This window comes from Protopterus annectens, chromosome 1.part1 (assembly GCF_019279795.1).
Source record: "Protopterus annectens isolate FY-2018-M chromosome 1.part1, PAN1.0, whole genome shotgun sequence".
Lineage (NCBI taxonomy): Eukaryota > Metazoa > Chordata > Ceratodontiformes > Protopteridae > Protopterus > Protopterus annectens.
Window position 1 is genome coordinate 657,504,319 of NC_056726.1, and position 13,766 is coordinate 657,518,084.

Here is a 13,766-nt window from a genome sequence, read left to right on the forward strand (position 1 = left end):
TGTGCTGCTTATCCTTATTTGCATTTGCAGCTGGTCTCATTGTCATAATGTTGCTCATTTCCAAATCATTATATAGAAATTTTTATTCGATGTTAATCATTCAGTTTCAGCAAGTAGCACTATCGCTCTGTGTCTCTGAATAGACACTATTCTGAGCATCACTATTCACAACTCAATTTATTATTTTTAACCAGAATAAATCTTTATTAAGGGTTTAACAGATATGCAAAACATACATATCTACAAACTTCAACCATAAAGGCTGTAGAAAAAGAGAGAACACATAAGAAAAAAAGAGAGATAGAAGAGACATACAACATATGCACAGATTCTCTTCCCAACAGAACTATCGCCCCATAGTTAATGTTCTTTTCCTAAAATCAACATAAAAAGAATCACTTTACCTGTCATAAAGGTCAAATCACACCTCCTCTTATCTATTTTCTTTATTCAACAAAAACAATACAAAGTACAACTGTATTCACCATGTTCACCACAATGTAACTGTTTATAACATCTAGTCAGCAAATTCATATATATTAGGATTTCAGTCCTCTACTTTATAAGTGAAGATGTCTAATTAAACAAAAAAATACAGGGCTACAGGCTGGTACTATCTGAGAGCTCCAGATCTGCATTGTGTATCACATACTTTGAATGGGTCTATTTATCTCCAAAAGTTCATAGAAAATCTCTGTATTGTCTGGTAGCCATCCCCTTTTAGTTGCAGTATTTATCATGATCAGTTTCCTCTGCATGTCTCTAATCCAAATCTTGTGGATGAAGGTTGCAGCTCCTTTCTGCACATCTCCAACACCTATCAGTTTGCACCCACCATCTACTATGCATTTGTGGAGTAAGGTGCCACATATATACCATTTTACAGGCAGTAACTGTGACTTTCATGGCAACTTTGGCATCTTTCATTCTTGCTAAGAGCTTGGACCATTATCTCTCTAATAAGGCTTGTCCTAGCTCTCCTTCTCACCTCCTTTTGTTGTCATTTAAGCCCTTCCATCTGGAATACATTATAAGTCTTGGGGTCTTTTGGCAGTGTCCTTCTGTATCTTCTCTGGTTGGCACAGATTTCAGTTTCTTCTCTCCCTGAAATGTATTTAGAGATATTGCCACCACTTTGCAATATTCAGAACACTCCCAGGTAATTCAGTAAGGGTCATACGTCTACTACTTTCAGCCTCTATCAATTCTTCAAAGAATATAATCCCTGAGCTTATTCAGTCTGGCCAATATAGGGTTTTTCACCCATTCTTACAGCATTCTGACCCCTATATTATGTTCCCAGCCTGTAAACACTCAATCTTCAGATCTTTTTGTAGATAAACATTTTCAAACCAGTTCTCGCAACCTCTTGGATTCAAAAGCTTGGATTCCTTTGATATACCCTGTCCAAGGGTGTCAGTGAAAATATTACTCCTTCCAGTTCCTGCCAAAAGGTTTCTGACTAGGCCTGCTTTTACAATACTGCCATCATACTGCAGTCACTACATACGACGTGAGGTCCTGGATTCCTAATCTCCATATCTTTGTGAAGTAATCAATTTCCTTCTACTAACCCGTGGCTTTTTAGAATTCCAAAGGAAGTACATAATTACTTTTTGAAATTTATTTGGGTAAGCTGACATCACCAAGTCTGGCATATGCCTTGCTAGGACTAATCTTCATGAAAAAAAAAACATCCTGGTTACATTTACTCTGCTTAAAAATGGGAACTTCACTTCTTCCCACTTTCTACATTTCTCATTCAGTGTCTGAATGAATGGTTTAGCATTCTTATCATCCACCTCACACAGTTTGTGGAGCTTTTCTCCCTGGGCCTCCACTGAAAAAGGGCTTTTGCCCAGTCAGACTTTCTTAGCCAATAAATAAATAGATAGATAGATAAATAAATAAATAATGGTCCCTATATATTTAAACTTAGCACTACTTCAATGAGACACCTATTCCAGGAACCACCCTGCCTTGAGCTTGTCGAATTAAGTGGAAAGAGTATTGTTTTCTCTTGATTCACTCTAGGCTCTGATATCACTGAGAAGGAGTGTAGCACTCTCAATATACCACTCATCCACCTATAGAGTTCTGTAGCCCATAGCAGAGTCAGCTTCAAAATAAAATAATCCTAATCTTCTTTATCAGGGGTTCAACATCTAAAGCAAAAAGCATTGGCAATAAGGTACAACCGTGGTGTGTTCCCTTGAATATTTACAGGGGAGTCATACATTATTCACTTGCAGAACACCCAGGTCAAAGGTTCATTGCTATATATAAGTCTGCCCTGACAAACATATATTTTTGGGAAGTTAAATTCTTCCAGTGCCTGTTAAAATAGCACCACATGACAGAATTAAGTGCCTTATGAAAGTCAAGACATAAGGGCGGCCATGTTGGTGCAGTGGTTAGCATTGCCGCCTCACAGCAAGAGGTTCTCCAGTTCGATCCTCGGCTGCGGTGCCTTCTGTGCGGAGTCTGTATGTCCTCCCTGTGGTCGCGTGAGTTTCCTCCGGGTGCTCCAGTTTCCTCCCACATCCCAAAGACATGCTGTAGGTGGATTGGACACTCTAAATTGGCCCTAGGTGTGAGTGCATGTGTGCCTTCTGTGAAAGGTTGGATGCCAGGCTGGCAACTTGATACTGTAAAACTCCACTGCCAATCATGAGCGGACAAGGTGATCTGCTGTGGTGACCTCTAACCAGGAAAAGCCAAAAGAAGAAGAAGCAGAAAGTCAAGGCATAAGGCAACCATGGAATTCTCCTTGATGGAGGTATAGCTTTACATATTTATCCATGTCATGACTATGTCTGGACCTAATCCTCAGTCTTTTACAAATCCTTGTTGCTACTGCTTACCAACCAGTTTCGCCTAATGAGTTGTTCTGTTTGGTCTTGGATTGTGGCATGTATATTAGTTCCATTTCACATGGCAAACTGGGACATTTCCTTCAAAATGTGAGATTTTGCAGAATGAACTATACCCTTAAGCAATATGAAAGATTAATTTTCATTGTATTGCTAAAATAACACTCACTGTAGAATTTTAGTTGTTTATATTGTTTTTATCACAATAAGGTGTTTAAAATACAGCATTGTTGTTTCTGCAATTTTTTGAAAATTTAAAAAATATCTTTAGCCTAATATTTGCCAGTTTTCATGTGTTTATTATTATTTTTTTAGATTTATTTATTTATTTGGACAGAGCTTCAGAAATCAAGACTATCCTACAAAAAACATAGATTTGGCCTAGGTGAGTTTCATTAGGCTGCAGTGGTGTATAAATATTTATTGTGTAATTATTACCATCTAGTGGCCAAAGTGAGGACCTGCATTTTGATACTGAAATTCATGCCATTATACCAAATGAATGCAGCCTTAGATAGAATAATTTCTGCATTATTTACAATGTTAAAACTACAGTTAGATGAGGAAGTAACATGCACAAACAAGCCATAGAATTATAAGACACTAGCCATATGTTTTTCTGATATCTTTCTTTAATTTAACTTAACACATCAACTTACAAAAAAAACTCATTCACTAAGATGCAAGTTGGATGTTTATATTCACCTTAGATACCTAACATACTCTCTTTCTTACTTAGGTTTTAGGTTTTAGAAGGTGCTTGACTGTGCTAGTAATAGTAGGTGATGCAAAAGATGTTGCAGTATGGTGGCTCAGTGGAAGGATTCCTATCTCGCATTTCTATAGTTTATTTCTGACTTAACTAGCTAAATTAAGTTGTTTTGGAGTTCTGTATTTGCCCTTGTGACTCAGGTTGTGGCTGAAAAGTGTCTAAGGACAACTTTTATGATATATTAATATTTTATATCTCTTTTGCAGCAGGAATAGATTGTAGGTCATATTACATGATACCTGGCAATACGTTCTGTAACTGACTTAGATGAACCATATACTGCATCCTTGAGACCCTGTAAAGGATAGGAAGGCATCATGGAAGCATTGCAGTTACTATTGTATGGGATGACAGAATGCAATTTATGTAGAGCACTCTCTGTGAATCTTCTGTCTCCTAATTATCCATAGTTATCATCAGTTTCAACAAGTGTATCAGATTGAGAAATGTATTCGTCCGTGGTGATAATCAGGATATCTACTGATTCAAAGGCCTGTTGTTCCTTCCTTCCTGATTTTTTTTCATTACTCAGTTCCCTTTTGTAAATCATTTGCATCTTTCTTTTCACTTTTTGGAGAGCCTTAGTAGTAGCCTTCAGGAGTAAGGTACAGGTTGTGTGTCTTATCGGTTTGTATTGTTCCTCCTCTTCCTCCTTATATTTAAAATAGCCAACAAAGCAGAGAGTTCAATATGATTATAGAGCTTAGACTGACTGCAGCTCTCTGTAAGCCAGGATAGACAACAAAAACATACATAACAATTGCTTTTGTTTCAAAAGTTACTGTGTATCTGCTTTGTATTTGACCTGTTCTGTTTATGTTTATGTCTTCATTGCACATAGTTAAGGACCCTGATTTTCCATTCTTCTGGAAATAACAGTAAATCCTTACTATGGGCTGCCTTAATACTGAAAAACATGGGATTTGCACGGAATATGGCATTTTAGGCAAGAACACTTATTCATCATGACCTGTGTTTCTTCACATATTTATTATGTTTAACACTGCCAGCTTACTTTATTCAGTCTTCTGTACATAACAGCTGTTTTCATTTTGTATATATAGAGACAGGCAGTAGAAAATTATAATTTATTTATTTATTCATTTGCTTTTTTTTACCGGAAAGTCCTTCTGGGAACTGAAATGCATATTTTCAGCAGAGAAAAGCTCCAAAAACAAGGATAGAAATACATTTTTGACAATTCAAAAGAAAAACAGTCAGCAAACATTATTTACAAAGCATATCAGATTAAGGAAATACATGTTTTTCAGACATTGTGAGTAAAATCAAAACTACTATATTCATACATTTGTATAATATCCATAGCAGACAGAGCTAGGATTGCAAATTTCAAACTGTAGGTGTGGTACTGTTGCATAGTTTATTATTTGCCAGTTGATATTTCATGGGAGGTTTGAATTGTTTCAGATTGCTTAAAAACCTGATGTGGTTTGGAAGTTTGTCCATTCCATTAAATTGCTGTAATGACCAGAAATTACACTTATAAATCATGGATTTCATCTAAGTAAAATGGAATTTAATTCTTCTGATATTCATAAATTAGTCATCATCAGCCCCCTTTTTTCCCATTTTCTACATGGGGTCAGGGAATCATGTTAACTGCCACCATCTCTCTCACTTCAATGTCACACTCTTGCCTTCTTCAACACTCATGCCTGACTGTCACAGATCTTTCACACTATCCATCCACCTCTTTATTGGACATCCTCACTTCCTCTTACCTTCTTCCTGTCTGTCCCAAATCTTCTTCACCAGATTGTCTTCTGCTTTTCTGCATGTGTCCAAACTACCATAATCTGTTCTCGTTGATCTTTTCTGCAATTGGAGCTACTTTGGTTTCTGCTCTTATATCCGCATTTCTTCGTCTGTCCCACATTGTGCATCCTATCACCTTTCTCAGGCACTTCATTTCCATCACCTCTAGCTTCTTCAGCTGTTCTACCTTTACTGCCCAGGTTTCTGTACCATACAGTAGTGCTGGTCACACCACTGTCTTGTACACCTTACTTTTCAGCTTCTTTGGCATTCTTCTGTCATAGACTACATCTGACACTCTATGCCAGTTGGTTGCAGCCCCTCTGATTCTAGCTTTGACCTCTTCATTCAGACTTCCCTTCTCCTCAACCACCCCTCCCAGATACATGAAGCTGTTTACCTGCTTCACTATCTTCCCTTTTATCTCAGTTCTCAGCTGTATACTCGTAAATTAGTGTCCTTCACAAAGCCTGTCTCTTTTCTTTTTGTTAATATAGCTGCTTAGCATAAAATGTATCTATGTCTGCATTTGTTGAAGAATAATGATTTTTGTAATGGGGGACTTAGCTTGTAAAGTGGTTAGACTGGAGACAGACATTTATTTTGAATCTTGCAGATTTTTTTGAAAAAAAAATGCACTATGTAATTTGAATGGTACATCTTAGTCTGTCCATGGTTCATGTTGAAATGGAGATGCAAATCAATTAATTTGAATTCAGATAATCATTTACATTGCAAGAAACCCAGCATTTCTTATGAAAAAGGGAATGGTAAGGGTAAGTAGCATTATAGTTAGGTAACTGGTGACATGTAACATTAAACAGTTACTTGCTGTTTCCCTCATATAAAAGTGCAAACAAAGCTGTAATGTGAATTGTTGTCATATTAATTCTACTGTTTTCAGTAGGAGGTAGGGTCTATTAAATCCATTTGAGCCAGCCTTTGATGAATTAGATGGGATCTCAGTTTAATGTCACAACCAATAGTGACATGACTGGCAATGCAGTTCAGGACCTCTGCCCCATCCCCCACCCCATACAGTGCTAACAGTGTCTGTAACAAAATGTAAACCCGAGCACAAAGCATAAGGATAGAACCTCCAGTCGTCACAGCATTAAACATAAGGACTGACTTGTCAAGCCACTGATTCAAGACAGCTCCTTGCTTTCAGAAAGTTTTTTTGATAATACATGCTCCACAAACACTACTCTGTCTCTTTCATCTGCACTTATTTATTTATTTATTTACACGAGCATTCATTTTTTTAATATGCTTATTGAATTTTTTGATAACACCAAAAATACATGCTCACAAACATATCAGTATGGTAATTGAAAAGTATTATGAAAGCAAACTGAACCTTAATAAATAACTATAAACATGATATATAAAACATACATACATATAAAAGCAGAAAATGAGAAAGCAGAAACCCTTTTAAAATGATTTTCACAGCTAAGAAATTTGAAATCTTAGCTAATTTATTCTTGAATATAAACCAAAATAGAGCCACAACTTGTATATATTCATATTCTAACACTTTTAAACTTTGTACCAGTGAAAGTAAGAAGTGATTGGAATTCATAAAACAATGATTATGTGGCTGCATTGTGAAAAATAGTGCTGTCAAAGTTGTTCATTGTGTCCTGATAGTGAGTAAGCATGGAATAGCAGCAATTTATTGTGCACATGGTGAGCTCAGAGATAGATAAGGAGGCTCATTTCTGGCAAAATTGGCATAGGTTGTGTAAAGAAGTGGACTGTGTATCAGGTCAAATGACTTAGGTCCAGTGTCATACAGGCAGCATATCCATGATAATGTGCATCCACTCATGCATCATTGCAATGCTCTGTTGCAACACAAGCACAGCTGAGAGCCCACTCCGAGGCTACAAATCAAAGTACCTATCCGTTTTGCTTGTAAATGAAAAGGGAATGGGTGCACAGGACAGTGAGAAAGGGGAAAGAACAAGCAGAATGACACACAGTAGGGTCAGGGGAAGGGAAAGGAACAGGGATGTGTAATAGGGAAAGAGGTATATTTTTTGAGACAGGTGTTCTTTTCTTTTTTTCAGTAGCATGACAAAGGCATGGGTAAGAAGGGGGGAATAGGGAAGGCAGCAAGTGGAGGCAAACTGACATAAATGCCAAAGAAAGACGGGGCAGGGCTAACACATATGGGTGTGGGGGGGGTCAGATTGGAGAGATGCAGACAGGAAGAGGGAGGACTCCCAATGATATGGTATACTATATAGCAAGCTGGGGAGAGGAGTGAAGCACAAAAAAGAGGAACACTATGAAGGGGGATAGGTTGTGGCGTGGACTACATGATAAGCTGCACAGAAATTAATCAGAAGTCACTCTGTCATGGCTGGGCCCAGCCATGAGTGGCTTTAGGGTCAAGTTGTATAACAGACCCTCCACCTCCCATCAAGTGACACAAGAGGACCCCCACAGGATGGCCTCACTGTTGTAGAAGGAAGTAGCAGTCCACAAAAATGACAAAAACTGATTGGCCAAAGAAGAGCCATAAAGACAATAGAGTGAACTATTGAGGAGAAGAAAGAAATTATGTATTGTTACTATTATGTAAAAAGTCCAGAATTTCCAGACATAAGATATACAAAATGATTAAGAGAGAAATTAAAGGAAAGAAAAATACTTCCACAGGAAAAACTGTCAGAAGCTTCAAATAAAAATTTGCTTTCATTAATAGAACAGATTTTTCAAAAACAGTATATAGATAAAGAAATTTTGATCTGTTTGGAAAAAGTAGCATCTGAGGAAGTGAGAAAATATAAACAACAAAACCTAGAGATATTTGAAAAATATAAAAAAGAAATATGGACATGGGAAAGAAAGAGAGATTTGATATGGTGCAATATTTATGCACAGGAGAAAGCCAAGTTAACTAATATAGAGAAGGTAGTCTCAAAGGTATTTGGAGAGAAATACAGGCAAAGGCATCCTGATATGGAAAATTTCACAATAAAAAGATTACCCTAGATATATGTAGGTTTTGTAAAACCGAATTGGAAACAGACACACATCTTGTTGCTGGCTGCGACGCACTAATGGCAGAGACCCATACACTAGACATTGTTCAAACATTATGGTATCAAAGTGGTGGAAAAAAACACTGGAAACATGAGCCACAAAGAATCATGGAAAATGATGAAGTTATATGACATGGGATCACCCAATACCAACAGTTCAAAAGATAGGTACTAGAAAACTGGATATAGTGGTCCAAGAAAAGAAGACAAAAATAGCATTGATTATTGAAATCACCACACCTAGTGACTACAGTGTCTTGCGTACAGAGAGACACAAAGTCATAAAATACCTTGATCTGCAGGCAGAAATGAGAGCCATGTGGAAGAAAGATACCCAGACAGTTCCAATAGTAGTAGGAGCAACTGGTCTTACAAAAATGAATTTACAATCGTATTTAGATATGTTACCAATTCATGTAACACCATACAAATTGCAGAAGGAGTCATTACTGAGCACATAGCAGGTGCTGGAAAGAGCACTTTTGGCTAACTCAAAGAGTGAAACAGTACTAATTTCATGAACTTTAATCGTACTTTGACTTAGGAATAGGGTCCATTCCCATCATGGTATTAGAAACCCAAAAGACTTGGAAAAATTAAAAACGACAGGACCCCCACAGTGCCACTCCATGATATAGGGTCTACACACCCTTGCCGTTCAACTGGCACCAGCTACCACCAGTGAACATTTCAGGTTACCCATCATAGAAAGACCTTTGTCATCCCACAGACAGACTGACCTGGAGATAGCTAGGGACCCAGAGGATGGTGTAGAAGCAGACACAGACCACGGTGGGTACTGCCACTCCACACATTCAGCTCTGCAGCTAACACTGCAAAAAACATGAACATAAATGGAGATTCCTCCTTGGTAAGTGCTAGACAATCAGTCTGCAGACCATTGCAAGCCCTTTAAAAACTCACTATTCAAAAGGTCCCCCAGCCTCAAGATGGACAGCAGAAGACAGGGTAAGAATTTTAGGCTGCCCATCCAATTATCTAAGTTTAGCTTGAAGATGGCAAGGGAACTATTCTGCTTCACATGTAGTGTTAGTTTGTTCCAGAGGTGAAATATACATTGGGATACAAATCCAGGCCAATGTATCTGTTTTATCTACTGATGAAGGTTTAATTCCTTTAATCAGGCATTTCAGGAATAATTTATTCTTTGAAAGAAAAGGAAGTCAGAGAGTGTTGGAACCCTCATGGCTCTAAAGGATAACATTGATGTCCTCAGAGGAGTTTCTGAGAGCATGTGTATAGAGAGGGGGCTGCCAGAATGCCCTGATATCTATGATTGTTGATGCCACTGATCTTCTTAATTAGGAGTCTCTGAGGTCTCTCAAAATGAGTGATATGTATAGTCAGATGCATGCCAACAGGTACATTATATTCAATAATGGGTCTGATGAGATATGATTAAAGGGGAATTAAGACTTTTGTGGATCTGGTGCAGATGCCTTTGGAAATTTGATGAACTGCACAGAAGGCTTTCTGAACTACTGAAGAGACATGATAGTCAAACTATAAGGAATTATCAACAAGAGTGACTAGATGCTTTAAGAAAACTGTCACCTAAATGGTATGTGAAAATATCTTGTTTACCAAAATGAACTACATGGCAGTTTTTTTTTTCACTTGTATTTTGAGACCATTGTCCTTGCATCAGTTGTTAACATCGTCTAAGGCATGTTGGCGCAATTGTGAGTTAGAAAAAGATCAAATAACAACACCCAATCTATAGTTGTTGGCAAATTTTGATATAGATAAATCAGCCCACAGTCCAGTGGTGTTGGCCTAATGGTCTGAGAAATAGATGCCAGAGAGGAGACTAGTGCCCTCTGGTACACCACTGGTGATGTTTTTACTTTCAGAAGTGGCACTCATGACTCTTAGCACAAGGTTTCATTCTGAGAACCAATTAGCTCCCCACTGCATAATATAAGGATTTATATGCAGATATACAAGTCTGCCAATAATCCTTGCTTGTGGAACAAAATAACAAGGGACAAGAAACAGCATTACAAAGATGACAGCAATAAAGAGAGGAGCAAAATAAGTAATGACCAATATGTTTCACACTACAGTCCCAGAAATATGTTAAACACAGCCAGCTGAGTAGTGGCAATACAAAAGTGGTATGCAGGTCTGGGGCACATTTAGTACACAAGTGTGAGGACTAGAGTGCAGAATATGATGGATGGTACCTTGTTACTGCTATGTAGGATGGTGGCACTATGTGTGAGTGTCGATCAGAGTGAGTGCAACAATGCCAAATTGGAATAACTTATCTGTACTAATGAAGTGAACAGTTCTGAGGCATTTCTAGGCAGAAGCATACACTGTGTGATCAATGCTTGGATGAATTGCACAGGGTGGCACCAGGCCACGTATGACACACCTACAAATGTCAGCAGGTTGAAGTATGCTAACTGTGGTGATACTGCATACTGACAAATGCTGTACATTTGCATTCCCATAGTATGCCATGCATTACTGGCACAAGCATGGAATGTGGAATAGGCAGTCAGACAAGGCAACATGTGAGGCTGTCAAGGCCAGGGCAGAGTACCTACATGGTGTCACTTAGGTTTGAGGTATGGAATGATGCATCTGGTAATTTATCACCCCAGAGATTAATACCTATAAGGGCAGTGTTCAGCCCAAAGCAATGTAGTTCACAAAAGGAAGGCACAGTCAGAAATACCTGGCTGTAGGAAGGACAGTGCCATTGCATGTACATGTCTACTGACACATAAAGCAAAACATACCTATGAGCACTAGTGAAGTTAAAGCAAAACATAAACTGTAAGCACTGTTCCAGTTAAAGCAAATCAAATCTATAAGCACTGGTGCAGTTAATTATCAGGACTTTAAAGCCATATATCGTAGTAAGTGAGGCAAAGATACATTAGGACAGTAACTTTATATATGCCATGATGACTGGAAAAGCATGCTGCCCTACTGTGGTGGATCATTCTCTTTTCCTCTGTTTGGTCTTGTGGTGAAGAACAAACAACAGAAAAAAATCATAACAGAACAGCATACGGATGTACATCAATATCTGGTAAAAGGTGTTCAGTGAGGAATACAGATATAAAAACAATAATCAGTTAGTCATGTCTGCTGTAGAATATGGGCTTCCTCTCCCTAACCTCTTCTCCCCACTGACAAAGAAGGACATTGTTTCACCTCTTAATGTCAGTGTAACAATGTCAGCACTAATTATCCCAGTGAGTAAATTCTACAGCAACACACACATTGCCCTGGTAAGACAGTGTCAGTTATCCACCTTGTACTGATGGCCCTCATATGCATCAAATATGGGCACATTCAGTAATGGAGATGAAACAGTTTCACAAAGATGTTTGTCTCTCTGTTGTTTCACATGAGGGCTCTTCCAATGTCAGTGTTTTTACAGGACATGTCCACTTGCCAGTTTGAAACTAGGAGGAAAACATTAACTGAATCCTATTGCTGTATGTTGCAGACATTATGTGATGTACATTAATAGGCATCATAGCAGTATGAAGAAGCCCAATGCCGATGTGCACAATAGAACATATGGTAGTGGGCTTCTGCCAGAAAATATAAGGTACATTAGCAAGGTAGTATGCTGCAAAGCATGACTCTGATGTGTCATTAATCATAGACCAATGACTATGTTGCAGAAGTTCACAGATATGTAAGTATCACACAATTGCCAGGGTATGGGCAGAATGTATTGCAGTCTGCATGTTTGAAGGCAAGCATAGGCAGAATAGCACACTGTACCACTACTAATGTATTGTTCTATGTGCATGATGACTACTGTATACATAACTATGCATATGAATGTAAATAGAAATATAACTACTCTGTGTTTAAACAGAACTAAGTATAATGCAATGTAAACAAATGGAGCTTTCTCCACAGTTCTCCACTGAAAATGGGTACTACCCACTCTGATTTTCCCAGTAAACAGATAAATAAACAAATTAATAAATAAATTATTCAGAAATATTTCATCCAAATTACTTAATTAGCATAAATACTATACTATGAACCTGTTAGCGCACAATAGAAGCCAAAGTTGACATTGCTGTGCTCATCACTCTATAGGTTCATAGGTGTGTACTAGGCTAATGACCCTGGAGCCTTTACAAACCTAGCCCACAGGATTACCCAGGCATCATGCCACCCGACCTTAGTTTCCAGTGCCTCTGTCGGGTAGAGCCACTGGAGTGATCCCCGGGGTGAATTTTCTATTCCCCATCCACTCATCAAGATTTCTCTTGAAGAGGGCCAGTGAGGTGCTCTGCTTGACATGTATGGGAAGTCTACTCCATAGCATGGGCAGTCTCTGGGTTATGAACCTGTCCCTCCAGCACATTCTGTTGATTGTGATAATAAGGTTGAGGTCTCTGGAGCATGTGGTGCGCAGAGATTGGAATTCTTTAGATGTAGCATTTCTAACAGAGTTGGGTCAGACATGGCTTTGTAAGTCATGCAGAGATCGCCTCTAAGTAGGTGATATGAGACGAAGCATTGTTGGAGCTTTTTGAGTCTGTCCATATAGGACAAGTGTTTAAGACCTAGGATCCTCTTTGTGAGGTACTTTTGCAGCCTCTATGGTTGTTGCAGGTGTCTAGTGAGGTACATGCCAAATGAGGCATTGTACTCGATGATTGGCCTAATGAGGGAAGAGTAGGGGGAGACAATGACCTCTTTCTTCCTGGATGCAAAACCCTTAGTAATGAGATGTGCCACACAAAAGAACTTTCTGACCACAGTGGCAGTGTGGTGGTCAAAAGAGAGGTTGCTGTCAACCTTTGTTCCCAGATCTCTTATAGCGCCTTCTGTGTTCAGTGGACTACCATCAATGTGGTAATTCATGGGAACTGGGTTTTTCCCAAAAGGGATGATGACACATTTTTTGGCATTGAGCTTAAGGCCATGGTTCTGACATCAGTCGTTGCTCTCAGTGAGGCCTTTCTGTAAGATGTCAACATCACTTGGGGAGTTAATAATAGCTCCCAACTTGCAATTGTCTGCAAACTTTGTCAGCCAGAGTCCCTTTGTGTTGCCCGGACTTCAGAGAAGTAGATACCAAACAGGAGATGACCCAGGACTGAACCCTGTGGGACTCCACTCGTGACTGGTCAGCAGTCTGACTTGGACTCAGCTACTGATCATGTAGCCCAGGCTGGTATGACCCTGACCTTGAGCAGCATCTTACCCTCACCTAGAATGATGCCACAGTACAAAGACAAAATGATTGATTTTAACAATTGGCTACAATTTTGGTGT